This window comes from Mastomys coucha, unplaced genomic scaffold (genome assembly GCF_008632895.1).
Source record: "Mastomys coucha isolate ucsf_1 unplaced genomic scaffold, UCSF_Mcou_1 pScaffold8, whole genome shotgun sequence".
Lineage (NCBI taxonomy): Eukaryota > Metazoa > Chordata > Mammalia > Rodentia > Muridae > Mastomys > Mastomys coucha.
The window spans coordinates 39,088,558-39,108,557 of NW_022196914.1; the positions used below are offsets into that span (position 1 = coordinate 39,088,558).

General features: G+C 35.0%; 1 protein-coding gene across 9 annotated transcripts in view; it reads left to right on the forward strand.

The window, feature by feature from the left end:
• The window catches only part of Fam172a (family with sequence similarity 172 member A), a 437,196-nt gene that overhangs the window by 158,237 nt on the left and 258,959 nt on the right, over window positions 1-20,000 (forward strand). The gene's annotated exons all lie outside the window — the stretch shown is intronic.

Here is a 20,000-nt window from a genome sequence, read left to right on the forward strand (position 1 = left end):
GAGAGAGAGAGAGAGAGAGAGAGAATGTATGTGCAAATATTTCACAAAACACAAAACATTCAAATTACCTTTTTAATCAGCATTAGTCACTTTCTGTAGCCCATCACAAATTCCAAAGAAACCTTGCTTCAAGTACATGTCTAGTTGTAAAGTTTTCAACATAATGTCAACATGAAAATTATGTATAATTATTCTCTGAAATAATCTAAGCCAAATACTAATGGTTTTGTTTTGATTTAATTAAAGAAATCATAGCAAAATATGTTCTGATATGTAACTACAAGTGGAAGAGATTCAGTGATCACATCTAAGTTTCCATCATTCCACGATGCTCCTCTTCCCAGTCCCAAACCTATGTTGTACTCCTGCTGGGTCCTTAATTTACAGAACAGATTCCACTTGGAATTTGATCGGACTGTGTTGGAAGTTCTCTGTGTACCTATTGCCAAGTTTATATTGTTCTAAATGCTCTAAGTCAGCATACTATGACAAAAAGATAGGTTTTCTTCCAGAGTGTAGTACAGTGAATCAATGGTAAGATTCTGAGGGAAATGTGAAGCCTGAGAACTCTGTCAGTATTACTTATCTCATGTGTAGTAAATTTTGATGATTCTCTTCTGAATGTGAATTCTTGTAGGAAACGAGCATTAAACTGTTTTTATGATTTATGGATGTTTAAAAAAAGCTGAATCTATGCGATTCTGAAGCTATTAGAATTTTCCCCTTGTCACAATAGCAGTAAGAAAATGACAATAGAAATGTCTTCTAGAGAGTACAGCATGTGAAATAATGTGTGCTCCATAGCCTAAAGTGTTGGCTGTATTTTAGGTCTCACTCTTTACGTATACCTTGACAATTATGATTGCTTGATTAAAGTAGGAGCTTTTTTGCTAGTTTTATGTCACAATACCAAGTACATTATATATGTAAAGTATGTGCAATGTTCTGTTTCTGAGCAGGTCAGAGTCTGCTGAAAACCTAAGTAAGATAAGATGTATCCTCTTGTTATTCAAGTATTTGTGGCTCTTTTTTAGTTGTTGTTGTTTCTTAGTCTCATCTTTAAACAATCTGGGAAAATGTGTATAAGAAATACACCAACATTGTACATTCCATGTTAACACGTTTGATGTTCCCTAATTTTAGAAACAACATATATTACTGAATTCTTAAGGAACACTGATATGTACATTTTTCCAGATTCCCATTCTTTTGTATTGGATGTGTTTTGAAAGTCTGGGAAGGATTATATAGTTATATAATTGCCATTCCTGGGAACAATACTTTTTCACAAAGCAGGTAGTAAAGAGCAACTTACTGTAAGTTCTGTGTGGTAGTTATTTCCTGCTGTGTGTGTGTCTCCTGTTATGTTTTGTTATATTATCCATGTTGTTGGGATATGTATTATGGTTAAATCAATGATATAATGGCTAGTTATAGAATATTTACAGCTGTATTAGCTGAAAACTACATCATTGTTGTTACAAATATTTAAGTATGTCTAACAACATAGCATCAAGTTTTCTTATACTTTGTATAGCTAATATGCATCTTTATATTACCATTTTTAATTTATCACATTACACTTGAAGAGCTGAGAATTAGTCATTTTTTCATTATAGATAATTTTATTCCTTCAGAAAAAAATTAAATATCTTTTTTGAGGCTTAAGATAGTTCTATAAATAATTACTTTATTAAAAATAGTTACACTGATTTTATTCTTTGTTCTATTTTTTATTTTAAGTAGAGAGATAAAAAGTAATAAAAGGAAACTTTAAGTTTCTGGAAAATGATAATTTTTACATTCAATAATAGTATTAGACTTCATCATACTTCTGAGAGTTCATTTGCAACTTACTTAAAATTTTTGTGATGATGATTAATTTCTGGACCACCATGTGCAGAAGTGATCATGGGCAAGTAAAATCCTTTGCTTTGCTTGGGATTTGAGCACATGCAATAAGGACCATTGCTTCAATAGTTTTAGATATGATACTTACATAGAAGACCAATAAGATTAAGATTATCTATTTTCCTTTGTTCTCACTTATTCAAAATATGAAAATAATTGATAAAATAATAATACATTTTAATTTAATGTAATGTAGTTTTCATTTAAAAATTAACTTTTTGTACACAATTGACACTGCCATGTGACATCAAAACTTGCTGCTCTGACTACAGTCACACATTGGAAAGGAGATGTGGAGCACTTCTGACATAGGACTTCTGTGATGATTGATCATGACTGCTGTTTTCAGTTGTCTCAAGACAGATTCACAATTATGTTTGAAATTTGGAGACATCTTTATTACTTGTAATTTTTTTCACTAAACACCTCATTTTTATTAAGGTTTATTATCAAATAGCTTTGCTACTTTGACAGGAAAAATAAAATTTTTAGCTCTGAAATTCAAAATGTTCTATTCATTCCAGCTGCATTCTCAGAAGATAAATTCTCAGTTTTGCAGACTATTTATTCAGTAGAACTTACATTTTTGATAGACTATAGGAAAGTTGGTATTTTGAAATACAACATTATAGTCTAAAGATGAGTCCTTTAACAGAAATAGGCCAATACATTCATTAGAATTCTTTTACATTTTGTTCCATCATCTTTGCATAAAATGTTTTTACCATTTTCCCATCTTTTTATTATTTATTTTTAAGTAGAAAATAACTTATAAATAAAATGTTTTTATTAAATTCTTACAGTATGAACTGTAATACATTGAGACATGGTGGGTGCTTGCCAGGGCTTTGCCAAAACTGCACCCGCATTTCAAAAATGTTTTAATTCACTTAAGAGCTGGTAAAGTGTGAATACCTTTGTATAATGACTTAGTTTATTAAGTACTGTATGTTATTAATTCTAAGTTTAATTTTCTTGAAATGAAATTTGTATCTCCTATTTTGAGGTACTTTATATGTTAAAATATGATTTGACATCATTTCCTACTATTTTCATTATAGATCAACTCTTTACATTTGTAAAATTTCTATAAAAACGGAGTTTGAGCTAAGGTCTTTTTCAAGGCAGTAACAGGAGCTCATTTTTTTTTTTTTTTTACAGTTTTAAAGTGTTCATTTATTATGTTCTTGTTTTAATTGAGTACTTTCTATGTACAGAGTGCTTCCAGAATCCACATAGATAATTTCAATTCATGATTCATGTTAATATCATAATGATTTTAACTCATTTACTGATGATTGTTTCTGAAACATTGATATGATATGATTAGGATGTTAATTTTTGCCTTTCTAAGAAATTATTCTGAATTTTATTATCTTTAAATATTTTATCATACTAAGGAAGAAATATTTAAAATTAATTAATTTGAATGCAAATCAAATACTAATCTAAGATATTATAGTATATACTTAAAATTGATAATGATACATTATTTTTGCCACTTAGGAAAAATGTCCTCAAGAGAAAGTGTAACCCAGTCAGCGTGTTTTAATGTTACATTTAAAATTGAGTAAAAGCAATTTTCCATTTAAAACAGTCTAACTCTGTTTTGACTTTCTTTTGGTGTGAGGCATGTTAAAACTGAAGATAGTATTCTGTCATAAATAAGAGTCTTTTATCTGGAGAGTATGAACTGACCCCATTTAAAATTATGGCTGGCTGCCCTCTGTAAACTTAAGCCTTCACAATTTGTGGTTTACTTTTAGATGATATGGCTTCAGAAAAAAAATGGCATGGTATGGTAGGTATTTTGATACTGTAGTTGAAGAGTTGGAAGTTAGATCGTATTTAAGGGATGTAAATATAAACAATATGTGAAGGTTAGATTCTCCGTATATAAGTGAGTGAAGTGATTTAAAACTGTTTTGCTCTGTCCTGCAGGCTTTTTGAAGTTTTCAGAATTCTTGGATTTGTTCTGTAATGTGTACTGCATCTTGAGTTACAGAATAAAAATTAACCATGTGCTCGAGCATCTCTTATCAGGAGTGCATTCGCAGCAGGAGCTCATATACAAGAACATTCCTGAGGAAATTATTGATTACTCTGACTCTGTATAACTCCCAGAATTCTTGGCAGGGCCAAAGTAGATGGAGCACATTTTGTACCTTGTACAGTAGCTCTCAGAACCATGCTTTCAATCTGAGTAACCATTAGGTTTATATGTATACATGTTTGCCTTACTCATTTGTCTACATATAGTATATGGAGAGTGAGAGATGGAGTACCCAGAATCTTTTGCAGTAAAGCTTCAGTGTTTACTAGTATTTCTCAAAGACCACCAAGATGAAATATTGAGCATCTGTGCTTTGTAGGCCAGGTAGACCTCTTCTTGCCTACAGAATTTTCTCCCTTAATAGTCAGCTCACAAGCATGGCTCTTTGAAGCTCTTGGTTTACTCACTTAAGAAACTTGCAGCTGGGCAGTGGTGGCGCACGCCTTTAATCCTAGTACTTGGGACGCAGAGGCAGGCGGATTTCTGAGTTCGAGGCCAACCTGGTCTACAGAGTGGGTTCCAGGACAGACAGGACTACACAGAGAAACCCTGTCTTGGGAAAAAAAAAAAAAGAAAGAAAAAGAAACTTTCAAACTTATTCTAGCAGTTATTACAGTCTAAAAGAAATCTTAATACAGCAGACACAATTTTAAGGGACTTAAATTTTAATTTGACATTACTGTATACAAAAATGATGTTTTTTTCCTGAAAAGTTGATATTTTGGCCTCTTATTAGAGTTTATTTGGGACATCAGCAGTTTTACAAAATGTCACCATACATTTTGCTGCTATTTGAGGAAGTGTAGCACTTGTCACTAACCCCTTCTTGCAACTGTGGAAATTAAGATTTGGAGTGTCTGTCTTGCCCTAGATGGCATAGGAAGTAAGAAGGGAGGGGCACGGCAGAGCCCAGATCGTGAGCGCTGAGGCAGTTCCTGTTCTTCCCTCACCTCACAACTCTTTATGTTTATAATGAAGAAAATATTCATGAATATCAGCTTAAAATGAGGGAAAAAAGCTGATATACAAACTTTGTATAGAAATGTTGGCTATTTCATTTTTATACTTTTACAGTGGGTGCTTTGTTGATTGCGCTGGCAGATACTTCTCTTTGAAGAAAGAAATAATAAATATAAAGCAGAAAAGTCCCTTTCTACTAGCTTGTCCCTGTGTTGGCTAACGCAGTAAAGATTTTGCTTTTTTTTCCTTTTTTACTAGATTCTCTTAGCTTGAATAGTACAGTAAAGAAATATAGTACTAATAAAGTCTTTTAATACAGGTGACTGAAGTAGCAGTAAGAAATGGAGCATTTATGAAAATCAAAACATTTTTAAGCACCATTTTCTTTTATTCTGAAGTGAATCCAAAATATAATATCATTGTATTTTATATTTATTTAGGTTTATATAGGTATTAGGTTTATATAGCTGTATATATTTATTTAGGTATATATAAGTATATATTTTCCATATTTATCATATTTTTGACTAAATAAATATATAGTACTTTGTAGAAGGTACAGACTAATTCTGTTGTGATCTAGAAGGAAGAAGCTGAATTTATTTCATAATAGTTTAAAGAAACAGTGGTGTTAATTTTTAAAAACTCATAGTCCATGAGACTGCAAATTAAAATGTAACATAGTATTCCCATTCTGAGGAAGAGAGGCTTTCCATGCACATTAGTCATCTAGGCTAGAGTCAAAGAGTACTTCATGGTTCTCAAGTTTATGATCCACCCAACTACACTATATTTATTTTTAAATGCTAGACATTTAACTTAAACTGTATTCACATTTTTCAAAAATTACTTTTACTGGTTTTTAACATCTCCTGCTTTTCCATTTTTCATTAGCTAGAAATTGTCTTTGCAAATCAACATTTGCCAATATGTCTCTTCTATAAGATACATTGCCAACCTAGAAAAAAATGGAGATTAGGAAGTATAATTGTTTAGTTTCTTTCTGGTTAGTAGGTCCCCCCTCCCAACTCTTTCTTGATTATCTCTAAATATCATCTTTTATCCTTATCTTCTAGTTCCTTCCTGATATTCTTCTTATACTTTACATTGTGGTATGTTTTGTTGTATGGGGAGGAATGTATTGCAAAGATCAGGAGTAGAAGGACTTTTTCTACTGTTTTATTAATGTTGTCATACTCCAAAACATTCTTAAGTAATCACATAGTGTTTGGACAGAACTGTTGAGGTTTGGTCTGTTGGTATGTATTATAATACTGAATACTAGCCCTGGCTGTCTGAGAGACCAGAGGATCCTCACAGATCTCAAGTAATCATATGTGACTTTGCTCCTTAATTTAAAACTATTTAAAACAATTATTATTATTTATTTAGACAGTGTTTCTCTCTGTAGCCTGGGCTGACTTAGATTTGTTCTGTAGATTAGGCTGACCATGAACTCACAAGAAACCTATCTTTCCCTGCCTTTAGCTCACAAGTATTGCCTTTAATTAATTAATTAATTAATTAATCTCTTTATTTATTTTTTATTTATTATTTATGTACCCTGGAAACATTTATATAATTCTTATTTCTTTCTCTCTTCCTTGGAGATTACTATCTATGTGGGTTTATCTGGGTTATGGATAGTGACGTAGACATTCATAGCATAGAGGGTAGATATCTGCCCAGCTCTAGTGCTTTAAAGGCTTACCATAAATATAAAGGTTGTGTGTTTTTTTATCTGGGAAGATTGAGATTAAATATTTATTACAACATAGAATTTGCATGAAGATTCTAGAAATAAGATGAAATGAGGTATGGTGGTACTTGTAATCCAGCACCCGGGAGGTTGAGGCTTGAGAATATAGAGTTCTTAGCCTGCCTAGGCTACATTATGAGAGCTTGTCTTGAATTGAGCAAGCAAACAAGCAAAGCCACCAGGGAAATAATGTGTGTAATTGGCATTGATATTAATTGTAACACTAGAATTGAGAGGCAAATATGATTTTGCTTCTTTGTAGTTTTACTCTCTTACTGGTGTTGGCCTTAGACCTGCTTGCATCTAAGCCCCCCTCTTGAAAACCCTTTGTCAGGGCTGTTCAGAAGTAATTTGCATCCAGGAGGTTTTCTGCATGAGGATTAGAACTGCTGTTTGCCACATTTAGAAATATGCTTAATCTTTTTATTTTGCAACCTTGACTTTACCATTTCTATTGTTTGTTTTTGTTTTTTCTTTTCTTTTTATTTTTTTAAGAGAGACTCTCACTATGTCTCCCTGACTGGCCTCAGACTCCCATAGATTTTCCTGCCTCTGTCTATTGAGTGCTGGGGTCAAAGGTATATGCCCCAGTGCCCAGCCAGGTTTTCTATCTCAAAATGAGGTTGAGGTAAAGGGTCCATTTGGAGATTAACACTCTATCTCAGATATTTCTGTAGAAGACAATGACCTTTCAAGTGTCTACACACAAGATTCACAAGCTATTCATTTCCATGATTTAAGAAGAAAATATGTAGACTGAAGCTTTACAAAGAAGCTCTTACATTTAAGGATTCTTATGTTTTAAAAACTGATATATTTAATTTCAACTTTTTAACTGTGTGTGTGTGTGTGTGTGTGTGTGTGTGTGTGTGTGTGTGTATGTGGATAAGGTGGACATAGCTGGCATATATATGGAGGTCAGATATTGGTCCTTTATCGTTTAGCTTGTTTAAGATGGGGTATTTTACTTGTCACTGCATACAGCAGGCTAGCTAGTTCCTGAGATACTGGGGATTCTCCTGCCTCTGCCTTTCTTCTTGCCTTAAGAGTACCTGGATTACAAACCACACTGAGTGATACTGGATTTAAGTGGCTATTAATCTGAATTCAGGTCTTCATGATTGTAGCAAGCACCCTATCCACGGAACAGTTGCCATGTCCAGTTCATGAATTTTATATTTCCTCTTCTCTCCTCTCATCCCCTTCCCTCCTTTTCCTTCCTCTCCTCTCCTCTCCTTATATACATTAAGTGTGGCCATCTGTTGTAAATTGAAACATAAAGCTTGTTTCCAATTAGGCAGTAATTTTGGAGAGTGCTTTTACTTACTTGGTACCTGATACTATATATATTGTATATTTATGCAATTTACAATATATAGTCTATATTATTCTGGCTACTCATAGTCTTGACCTATGAATGAATGTAACACTTAGCAACCATTACTCCCATTGGCCACTTGGCTTACAGCAGCCTGGTCTTCACTTATATATTCTCCTTTCTTGCCTCATGAGCAATTCAATCTTGGTTAGCTACAAGTTTGATGAATGTTCCTGCCTATACTTTCACATACTGATTGCCTGTCCTGGGAGCCATTCACTTAAAAACAAATACAAATATATCTTTCCTACCATGTGAAATCTACTATTAATTTATAATATCAATTGTATATAGTTATATATATTAATCTTATATACATACAAATATATAACTATATTCAGATTATGTCTGCATTAATATATAGGCACACATATATATATGTATGTGTGTATATATATTATATATACATTAATAAATGGGAAGAAGACTTTTGGAGTCAAGAAGGGAGCCAATGTAGAGTGGGAGGAGATAAAAGAAGCAATGAGAAGGTGAATATGATCAAAACACAATTATATACAGGAATAAATTGTTATAATGTAGCCTATCTTTACACTAAAAATAATGATAATAAAGCTTACCAAGGCTGGGCGGTGGTGGCGCACACCTTTAATCTCAGCACTTGGGAGGCAGAGGCAGGTCGATTTCTGAGTTCGAGGCCAGCCTGGTTTACAGAGTGAGTACCAGGACAGCCAGGGCTACACAGAGAAACTCTGTCTCGAAAAACCAAAACCAACCCAACAAAGCTTACCAAGGAACTTCTTCAAAGACCAGGCACTCCGGCCAAAGCAGAGTTAAGAACTGTGACCATTTTGTTTGAAAAGGCCTAACTAAGTTTGCCTCACTTTTGTTTGTTTTATAACAATACTGAAGTAACCACATCAAATGGACTAACTTATGTATGAAGCTGTTGCTTTAGAAAAGTTGCTTTGTAACTAGAAATATGTGTACTAGAAACAATATTTCCGCTTAGTTGCCAGTAGTCCATTTGACTCCTCTGACCATTCAGTAAACCTTGGATAGTTTCTCTTCATTCTAGATCTTATTCAGCAGGAAAATAGCAATTCAGCTCAATTTTTGTTGAAAAACTCATACATAAAATTAGCTAGTTTTAATAAGCTATTTTTGAGAGAAAGATAATTATTTGGATCTCTATCATGTGTGTGTGGGTTTTTTGTGAGTATGTTCTTATAAACTAATTATTTTAATTATATAAAATATTTTATCCAATTATTTATAATGATATTTATTAAAAGAGAATCCTGGCTACTATTAGCACTTTAGTTGAAAATTTACTTTAATGATCCTATAAGAATCTTCTACTCTGAGATATCTGTAGTCAAAATACAGGAGCTGTGAGCAAAATATCCAATCCTCTGTGGACCAGTTTACAAAATTATGAAATTACTCACATATCTTGATATCTTTGCTCATGTATAAAGAAAAATCTGTAAGTAAACACTTCTGAAAATTGCAGAAGGTTACTTTGAGTACGTATGCATGTTATAATTTGTGAGGTACTGTATAGCCCATCTTGTATTCCTTGTATGCACTAATAAGGGAGTTGATCCTGCTAACCAGCAGAAGGACTAATAGGGGCAGGTGTATGACACAGCTTTTGTCTGGCCAGCACTTGTATGGGAGCAGTGTTACACTGTCCTTTTGAAGGCCCTGTGTTAGAGTCTGAATATGATGGCGTGACATCTGCAAGATTGGGCAGGTGGTGAAGCTGATGATTGAACTATATGCCAAGTAATGGCCCTTAATAGCTTTGGTGGACACTGGATTTAGGTGTCTTTGTGGAAACAAAGAAAAGAGTAGCTGATCATACATTTGGAGCTACTTTTCTGAGCCACAGCTAAAAGAAAAAATGATCTTTTTACAAAATGACATCTGATACTCTTAAGTAATCTGCAACTCTTCTGATACTGCTCTCTCCACCCAGCGTTTTCTCAACAGACTTTCAGCATATATTTAGATTTTAAACTCCTAGCCTTCTATTCTTTTTATGGCCTATGTAGGCTGTCAACAAACCTCTTGTACACAAATTCTGCTCTAATTTGATATGGGAAAGCATGTAACCATGGAAACGTTCTTTGTACCCTATCTCAAACCCTGGCTGTTTTATTTACCCTTTATAGAATAGAACAAATAATCTACATAGTTAATATTCACCTTTTAAAAAAACTAATCCCCAGTTAAACAACAAATATAAGACTAAAATACTTCTTCACAATAGTAATGTTTTTAACCAAACAACTGTTACTATTTAGATTTTAAAAATAAATAACATTTAGAATATCCTCTCTTCTACCATAGTAATTATCTTTATTGTTTATAGAAGTCATTTAGACAGTGATTTACTTAGAATATTCCATCACTGGATAAAATACAAGTGTCTACAAAAGAGTAAGTTCGTGATTTGTTTTGTTCCTAATATATGTCATAGTATGACATGTGTGTTCAGCTCTTATATCTATTATCTTAACTATTACATTTAAAGTTATGCTCACAGTAACACTTCTTTTTTCTGTGAAATACTTCTCAAACTGATTTTCTAATCATGTTCCTGGCTTACCCAAGTTAAGATTTAAAACGTTTAAAGTATTTTGTTAATTCCCTGTATTTTGTTACTTAAAATATCATTTAACTCTCAATAATTGAGGGTCACTCACATCTTTCATATGCTTCTTTTAGGATTGTTTTTACTATAATAATAATTGCTTCCTGGGAATATCAAGCCAGTTCATCTGTTTATAGTTATAAGCTTATATATGACCACAGGTTGATTAAGTTTAAATTAAAGATCAGCTTTCTGTTTCATCTTCTAACTACTAATACAGTGAATTCTTGCTATAGTCATTATATTATGCACATTTAACTCTGAAGTCCTGCAGTGAAAGAACTAGACTATCCTTGATCATAGATAATATATGTGGAATCCCAGAAGACTATTTCAATTAAAAATTCACTTTTTAATTTTTTGAGGTGGTATAGAATTTTTAGAAGTATATATGAACATATTTTGCCTAGACTTTTCCTGTACTAAATGTCATTCTAATAAGTGGACAAATTAATTGTTCATGAGCTCTTTTCTTTGAAGGAAATGAAATCCTTTAATGACTATTTTCACAAGGCAGATACCCTTCTGTTGTAGTGCTCTGTCCTGCTGTCAACTTGCACAGTTATCTGCTCTGTGTACATTTTGATTGGTTGTAGTTGTATGTTATCACGTCCATCTGTTGGGAAGAGAAGTTTTCTTGATCAGGGGTGAGAACTACACTTATCTGTGGCTATGAGGATGGCTATTTAGAGTGAAGTTAGCAATTAGTGAAGTGGAAGTTGTAGGTTCTCCTCCAAGATCCATGACTTCACTAGTCGTGGGTATATTAGGAATATGTCCTGTTGCAAGCATGAGTCCACTCTTGTTGATCATGCCTTAAGTACAATTAGTGAGCTGTTAGTACTGCCAAGATTTGTGCACCACTACTGCAGCCTTAAGGTTATCATGCCATACTGGTTGTTGTAGTTCATAGGTGCCATGGCTCGGGAGGACTGCCAGATTCTTCTCTCCTTTGGAAGCTGACATGGCCCCTTCTGGTATCATGAAAGCTAGTCTTCAGGGAGGGGGCCTTTCAGGTCAATTCCAGATCAGGGAACTCGAGGCCCTGTGTTTGAAGTGCATGGTAGCTTCAGCAATAGAGACTTGCCTCACTATACATCATATCTTAAATATCTATTTACTGGAACTTAAGAGGAATTTGAACCACCACCACAACAAAAGTAATTAGTGTTTCTGAATGGTAAGTTGCCCTTATCTAAAAGTGGTCTACTATCAATGACCTTTATATCCCTCAGAATAGGGACCAGTTCTATCACATCTGGTAAGAGGAGGAATGGGAAGGAACCAGAACTTCTGAAGCTAAGTAACAATGAAGAAAAAAATTTAAACCAGAGAGGATGCCAAAAATTGGAATATTCATAAACCAAATCTAGGTCTCAGATACTAGGACACTAGTCAGTTTCAGGTCATTTGACTATATTGTGGCATTTCCTTTTAAAGAATTTTAACAAAGTTTAGAATTTTTTTTGACTTATTTTGTGACAAGGTCTTGCATATCTCAGCAGGCTTCAACCTCACTATATACCCTATGGCCATGAGTTTCTGATATTCCTGTTTCCACCTCATGAGTTCTAGGATTACAGGTAGGCAATATTATGCCCAGTGTCTTTACTTTAAAGAATGCTAGGTAGTTAGTGATACATATTTAGTGATTTGAAAACACAAACCAATATAAACATCTCCTTTAAGGATTCACTCAAGCTTGCTCACATAATAGCAGTTCAGAAAATTGCTTAATTAATTGAAGAATGAAAGGATCCATAGAGGAATGTTTATATTGATTTGTTTTCCTTTTTTTATTGGATATTTTATTTACATTTCAAATTTTATCCCTTTTCCTGGTTTCCCCTCTTGAACTCCCCTTTCTTGTCCCCCCTCCCCCCTCCTTCTGTGAAAATGCTCCCCCACCCACCCACTCCCACCTCTCTGCTGAGGCATTCCCCTACACTGGGGCATCAGGCCTCCCCGGGCCCAAGGACCTCTCCTCCCATTGATGCCCAACAAGGCCATTCTCTGCTACATATGCAGCTGGAGCCATGTGTCACTTGATGTGTACTATTTGGTTGTTAGCTCCTGGAAGCTCTGGGGGGTCTGGTTGGTTGATATTGTTGTTCTTCCTATGCAGTTGTAAACCCCTTTAGCTCCTTTAGTCCTTTCTCTAGCTATTCCATTGTGGACCCAGTGCTCAGTCCAATGGTTGGCTTCGAGCATCCATATCTGTAAGTGTCAGGCTCTGGCAAAGTCTCTCAGGAGACAGCTTTATTAGGCTCCTCTCAGCAAGCACTTCTTGGCTTCCATAATAGTATCTGTTTTGGATGTCTGTATATGTGATGGATCCCCAGGTGGGCTTATCTTCCTTCAGTTTCTGCTGCAATTTTTGTCCCTGTATTTCCTTTAGGCAGGAGCAATTCTGGGTTAAAATTTTTTGGGATGGGTAGGTGGCCCCATCTCAACCAGGAGCTGTGCCTAACTTCTGGATATGGTCTCTCTAGGTTCTCTCTCTCCTTTGTTGGGCATTTCAGCTAATCTCATCTCTGTTGCGTCCTGGGAGATTCTTGCTTTTCTGTTATCTGGGACTGTGTTTTTCAATTCACTAAATATATATCATCAACTACCTAGCATTCATTAAAGATGTTATTGTTTTGTCAATGCTTGTATTCTCACTTGAATAGTTTACAGCACTATTCAATACAGAAAATGTTTCTGTTAGTTTTTTATTTAAATTAAGTTATTTTTTACATTCCATATTTTATTCTCACCCCCATCCAACCTCTGACTATTCCACATCCTGTACCTCCTCCCCAAACCCCTGTCTCTACGTGGATGTCCCCATGACCTCTAAACTCCCTGAGGCCTTCAGTCTCTTGAGGGTTAGGTGCATCATCTCTGAATGAACACAGACTTCTACTTAGTTTTTTTTTTTTTAAAGATGTTGCGTTGAATTTATGTATTCTACTAGGCACTAAAAGGGGCAAGTCAAGAATTATACCTATGTCACTAAGACTAAAACTATTAATACTAGAATATTATATGATGATATCTGCTGGCCTTTTTCTGTTCAAGCTAATAATAATGCAATGAAACAATTCAAAATCATAGTGTATCCTGAAGTTCCTGAACTCCCGATGAAGCTTTCAGAAAAAACAATTGTGGTGAGCTGTCACATAACTCTGTAGTGATTTCCTGAGGTGATTAGTCAGAGCACTTTTGTCCCCGAATTTATATCTTCAGTAAGAAGTTAAAGCAAAGAATTTTTTTTTTTTTTTTTTTGCTTGTAGCATGAGCCACTTTCAGATTAGTCCAGGAAAGCAAGGCTAAATACTTTTTGGGATGTCTGACGAACCAAAAGCAGTTTCAGCATGATTTTCTCCTTCTAGGTAGAGCATTGCTAAAGACTGACTGAAGGTCCAAATGTGTCCATCCTTGCATTTTAGTAAGCGACTATGTGGAGATGGATTGTTTGCAATGAGCTGTTTTTTTACTTAAAATGTTTTCCATACAATATATTTTAATAAGTATTTTATCCAACCCCAACCTCCTTCCAGATCCTCTGCATCGTTCTATTCACTCAACTTCATATTCTGTCTAATCTATGTATGTATGTATGTATGTATGTATGTATGTATCTATCTATCTGTCTGTCTGTCTATCTACTTACAAAAGTATCAAAATCAGTAACATAAGAAAGGAAGGAAAAAGAAAGAGAGAAAGAAAGAATGAAAGTGAGCTAAAATGCAACCAACAAAAAAAAAATGCCCATAATAACAAAAACCATAGACTCCATTTTCTGTTAGTTTCCCCTGGACTTGGGGCATAACTTTGGGTGTGGTGGATGTGCCCAGTGACACTCCACTGGAGACAGCATATTCTCCCTTTTCTAACAGGTATCAATTAATAACTTCTTGGCTAAGCGTAGGATATTGAATCTGCTTTTTCGTAAGTCTCATGCACAGATACCAAAGAGGAGACAGAGAGATTGTAAGCTCCAGAAGTGATGAATGACCCTAAGGAAACAGTATCTTCTAGGCACAACAGGGCTGATGCACCTAGGTCTCACAGAGACAGACTACAGCAGTGTGCACAGGGCTTCTGCAAGTTAAAGTCAGACAAATGAATCAGTTGTTAGCTAATGACTACTGGCATTTCTAATTATACCTCTTAAAATAAAACTGTCCCTTAGAGGTGGCATATGCTTATTGCAGAGCCAAAAGGGCCACCAGTCTGTCTATGCTGTGGTACTTAAAAACAGGGAAAAAAAATCAGAATTAGGAACTATTTATTAGACTCCAAAACCCAGTATCATCTAGATCCCCTATTAGTCAGTACTGCAACCAACCAGACTCCGATTCCAGTTCTACCAGTGTTTGCTGTATTAACAGCTGGAAGATAAATATAGGTACCAACACTATCAACACTTGCAGGGTGTTAGGAAGGATTAAATAACGTAATGCATGCTAAGTGCTTAAAGTGTCTATCACATGCAGGCTCTCAGAATATCCAAGCTATTGTTGTTGTTTACTATTTCGCACTCCTGGGTTATGTACTAGGGTTCTTGATGGTATAGAGTGGTCTCAGCATGTGCGTGTGCAGCTGAAATTACTTAAGGTTTTTTTCCTGTGTTGTACAAAAAGGAGGACTATCAAATATATTCCTTTAACATTATCTCTACTACCTACATGGAGCATCCAGTTCATTTTCAGTGTGCATACCAGTGAGGACAGTCATCACTAAGAGCTTCAGCTACCTAGGGCAATGCAAGTCCCCAAAAGAGAAATAAAAGACAAATAAAAAGGTATATATAAAAATATGTACAATGAGAAAATGTGGGAAGAAAGATCCATGTGTTGAGTATCAACATACATAGATGAGGTGTTGTATTATGACTGAGAGAAACAGTCATGCTTCAGGTATGGTTTACCGCAGTGTATCCAATTGGGAACTCTTAAGTATGTAATATACACAGGCAAGGAAAAATGACAAAAAATGTTGGTAATAAGAACCAAAGGTATTTACAATAACATGTCCAGAAATCATAATATACCTTGTTTTGGTATTAGTATTATTATTCATCTTCTAAGAGTCAAAAATTTTTCAGATACAAAAATAGGGATGATAAACATTCAACATCAGGAGCAGGGGAGGGGCTCCAAGTGCTGTACTCAGTCATAGCACTTTCCCAATTACTGTGTTAGCTCAGGACTTCCTTTAGTGCTGAATCTAGCTATCATACAAAGAAATTGGGATGTGTTTTTTCCTTTATTAATTCAAACTTACAAAGATTGAAGGTCTAAATACCCATGATATCATCCAAATTATTTTCAAAACAATTGCATGACTTACATGATGTTAATTTATTTATTTTGGTTGCCTTTTCTTGGTCTGTGATTAAGACTGAATTCCCAATGGTAGTAAGAAAATCTGATAGGTGACTTTTCTTTAGGAAAGCAGGTGTCTCTACTCCATGTAATTTTAGCATAACGATATAGCATAAAGGAACAGTATAGAATTGGTATAGAATTACTTATTCATGAAATAAAATTAAAGCTAGTTTCCCATTGGCTCAGACAGTAAAGGCCTGCTTCATAAGCATGTGAATCTTAATTTAGATCCCCAGAACAACTGCATCTGTAACCACAGTGCTGGGAGTGGAAAACTGAGGGGAAGTTCATTGGCAGCAGTCTAATTTAATCAATGAGCTTCAAGTTAAGTTAAAGACCTTGCCAATCAGTTAATCAATCAATCAATCAACCAATCAATCAATCAGGATAGTGACAGAAAACATACAGCCAGTATCAACCCCTGGTCTTCAAACAAATATGTACATACATGCCTGTAGCCACACTAACAACTACTTATGCCATATACATAACACACACCAAAATCATATACATATATGTATATGAAATATATAGGTGGTACTTTACTTTTTTTCCTAAGTAGCTACCCTGTAAGTGGGGTTCATAATTTTTTAGAAATTTTCTTTAAGATTGAGAATCATGAGGTCCAGAGTTGTAACACAAGTCTATAATTCTAGCATTGAGATTGCTGAAATAGAGGATTGCCACGGATTCTGAGGCCAGCCTGATCTACATACTGTGTTCTCAGTCAGCATGAGATCATAAGACCTTATCCTAAAACAAAACAGAAAACCTAAACTAAAAAGTAGCTTGGGGTGGGAGGTGTAGGGGCATGTTTCAGGAAGATGACGTTCTTAGATAGAAGTTTTTAATGTAAAGAGATTCCATGACTAAGACAACTTTTAGAAATGAAAGCATTTAATTGGGACTGGCTTACAATTCAGAGGTTTAGTCTGTGTCAGGACATAGGTAGACATTGTACTGGAGAAAGAGATGAGAGGTCCTTAGGCAGATCAGCAGACGTCAGGGAGAGAGAGATACTTGGGTCTAACTTAAACATCTGAAACCACCAAGCCTAATCCCAGTGACACACTTTTCTAACAAGGTCACACCTACTTCAACAAGGCCACACCTCCTGATAGAGTCACTCCTTGAGCCTATGGGTCTCATTCTCATTGAAGCCATTACAGTGGCTTAGTAGGTAAATTTGCTGTCTGCTGAGCCTAATGACTGAAATTCAATCCCCAGGACCCACATGGTGGAAGGAGAGACTCACATCCTTCAAATTGCCCTCTGATCTCTGCGTGCATGCTGTGGTATACTTGTACACAAACATGAATAATTAATAAAACATACTGTGTAGGATTTTGTGCAATTTGGATAACTTAGTAAATAACATTAGTCTACTTAGCCCGTTAATTTATTGAATATAGAAATGAGAGATTAGGAAAATCAAAATTACAAAAATGTTTTCTCCTACCAAGTTTTCATGAATTCTTGCTTTGCAGCCCTTTGGTGTTTTATGTTTTGCTGTATCTTATCTGTGCATCATCTCATAAAGTGCATTTGAACACAGCCAACCTTGATTAGTAAGTATTTGTTTTGTAGCTCTTACTTATGATATGGACTGACTCACAAAAAGCAGAGAGATCTGTTTTGTTTTCTCGTTGCGGAATCTCTTCACATAGCCCAGGCTGATGCCAACCTCCAACCCTCTAGCTTCAGCCTCCTAAGTATATGTTTTATAACCACAGCTCCGTACCTCAATGGTCAGCTTAAATTGTTTACTTTTAACAGGCAAGAATATTTCTATGGGGTCCTGTGTGTTAGGGGCACTCCGGCTCATTAACATTTTAGAGGCTGTTGGCTGATGCTGTTTTTAAGGTACATTGGGGTGTTTTCTTTTGTTTGTTTTTGTTTTTTATACTAAATGAATTCTGTTATTTATATGCATCACTTGCTCTTCACTTTATGTGTCACAAACTTTTTAAGTCTTTCAGCTATGCAAGGTCAGTAAGATCTGGTGCTTTGAAAACTTCTTCAGACTTTGTTTCATTAGGATTTTGTAGAATATGAATATTAAGACTTCCTCAGCAGGGGGATAACTTGATTTTTGTTTGTTTCTTTTGTTGTTTTAAAAAACAACACTTACTGAGTTAGTTTTTAATTCAATCCGAGAGGGGATGACAGTTTTTCAAGGGACTATGTTTTGGCTTCATTTCCCAGTTTGGATTGGAGATCAGGGATAATTGAGATTCCGTGTTTGTAGATGGCATTAAAATTAAAAACTCATTGAAATAATAGCTAATGTATAACTTCATTTGCCTTAAATAAATTCATTATAAGAAATGAATTCTCTTTTTTTCTGGAATTAGAATGAGTATTCTTAGACCCTTGGCACATACCTAATTTGGTAGCATCCTTCCTCTTCTCTCTGGAAAAATGATGACTTATACTGCCTTGTTTGTTCATTTGCTTTAGAGATTGGGTCTTTAGATGTAGGCTTTTCTGTCCTAGAATTCACTATGTAGAACAGACTGGCCTCAAACTCAGAGAGATCTACTTGCTTCTGCTTCATGAATGTGGTGATTAAGGTGTGTGCCACTATGTCCACCTATCCACTAGTTTTTATGTGAAGTCAAGACTATTTTTAGGGTGTCTATTATTATGTCTTCTTCAATCAGCTAATTTTTTTCAGACAGATTTCTTGTTTATTAGTATTGGTACTATAAACACTTAAAACATTCTTTCTTTAAGGTGTTGAGAATAATTATAATGCCTCCTATATTTGGTAGCCAATTACATTTTGTTATTCTTACAACTTTTTTTTTCTATTTTGTGTCAGTGGCATGTTTAAGACTCACTCTTTCCCATGATTTTATTTATTAATATTTTATAAATAAGAAAATCTAAATTCTATTAAAATTTTAGAATTCAGCATTCAGCATTATTGTACCACTTTGTGGGGACTAGTGCTTCTCCATGTTTGCCAGGGAAAGAAATGTAGATTGTCAGAAAGTTAGCCTGTTTGTTCTAGGGCTATCTGTGACTGCATGTATTTTTGTGAATGACATTCGTGATTATAGTTTTTCATAAAACACATTATATTACAATATATTCTTTTTAGTTTTATGTTGTCATATCTGTGTTGCCATCAAAATACAAAAATTATATATTTTTGCACAAAGATTTAAAATGATTTTACGACTTTTGAGTCAGAGCACATACAGTTCTAGATAGCTATTAGGTAAGCAAGTGTGTGTGGTAACTGACAGTGTTTATACTTCCGTAATGCAGAGTGATCATGGGTTTGGTTTCCTCCCAATGTGGCTGCTTCCTCTTCCCTCCTCTATTGAGATCCACTTGGAAGACTTCGAAAGCAGAAACATCTCTTACATAGCCATGATCAAAAATGAATGCCTGATGGCCTGAAGGTTGGAATAATTATCTCTGGTGTCCGTGCAGCTCTCAGTGTCAAAGCTAAGAACCACAGGGCAGCTGAATTAAAGCATGAAAACTGGCGTGAGCACAGACAACTGCTTGAGGCTCTTTAGTACTGTTTGATATAGCAGCCCTTTGTAAAGAATCTGGGTTTTGTTGTTGTTGTTATACGAAAGCAACTGTGTGTGTCTAATCTTACATTTGCCTTTATCATTAATTCCACTCCTGTGATATTTATGAAACTAAGCAATGTCACATGTATTTATTCTGGTTTTGAATCAGTGTTTCTGAAACCTTCTTCTAATCTGCAGATAGGTGGCACCATTCATACAGACTGGAAAAGCAGTGTTTTTCCTGTTCACACTATTCCGTGCTGGAAATTAACCTGTCACTTTATTATTTGACAAGATCTTCATTTTTATTCATCAGGACTTGGGCCAGGATGGGTGCATTTATGGCCATTTGCTTTGCACGGCTCTCAGCTGAGTTTGTAGGTATTGTAAGTGAGATCCATTATCCCT